Source organism: Carlito syrichta, unplaced genomic scaffold, assembly GCF_000164805.1.
Source record: "Carlito syrichta isolate Samal-C Ts95f unplaced genomic scaffold, Tarsius_syrichta-2.0.1 Scaffold303338, whole genome shotgun sequence".
In the NCBI taxonomy this organism is placed as follows: Eukaryota; Metazoa; Chordata; class Mammalia; order Primates; family Tarsiidae; genus Carlito; species Carlito syrichta.
In genome coordinates this window covers 670,758-671,645 of record NW_007247434.1, presented here as the reverse complement: position 1 = coordinate 671,645, position 888 = coordinate 670,758, and positions in this window count along the sequence as shown.

Below are 888 nucleotides of genomic sequence, written 5' to 3'. Positions count from 1 at the left end.
AGTGGCACAATCACGGCTCACCACAGCCTCGACTTCCTGGGCTCAGGAGATCCTTCTGCCTCAGTCTCCCAGATAGCTGGGACTGTATGTGCCTGCCACTGTGCTCAGCTTATTTTTTTATTTTTTGGTATAGATGAGGTTTCGCTATGTTGCCTAGGCTGGTCTTGAACTCCTGGACTCAAGCAGTTTTCCCACTTTGACTTTCCAAAGTGCTAGAATTACAGGCCAAGGCAATACACTTGGCTTGTTGCCTTTTCTTACACCTACTAATTTATACTCTGCATATGAGGGCAGCAAAGTTTCCTGAGTCCAGACGCTGCCTCTGGAGGCCAGTGTTCTTCAGCAGGAGAAAATGGCATTCTAAAGTGGAAAGGGGACATGCAGAGAAGAAGCAGGAGAATTGGGATGATATAATATCAGGGATAATCTAGTTAGAAAGGAAGTAAGAATAGTGGTTTGGTCCATTGACTCCGAGGTCAGACAGCCTGGGTCAGAATGTAAATTCTGCTATGTTAGTTAATATTAACTTCACTGTGCCTCAATGTCCTCATCTGTATAAAGGCCTAATCATGAAATGATATTATTCATAGTATTATTGAATATTATTATTATTTTATTATTATATTACTGTTTTATTAATTACAGCATTAAATGAAATGATGTGTATAAAACTTTTAGTTCAGTGTCCAGCTTATGTGCTTCTTGATGATAACTGGATTTTAAAGCCAACATAGAAAAATGTTGTAATCAACTGGGCTCGGTGGCTCAGTCTGTAATCCTGTGCCTTTGGGAGGCTGAGGTGAGTGGATTGCCTGAGCCCGTGGGTTCGAGACCCGCCTGGGCAACTTGGCGAGACCTCATCTCTACAATAAATCAAAAAATCAGCCA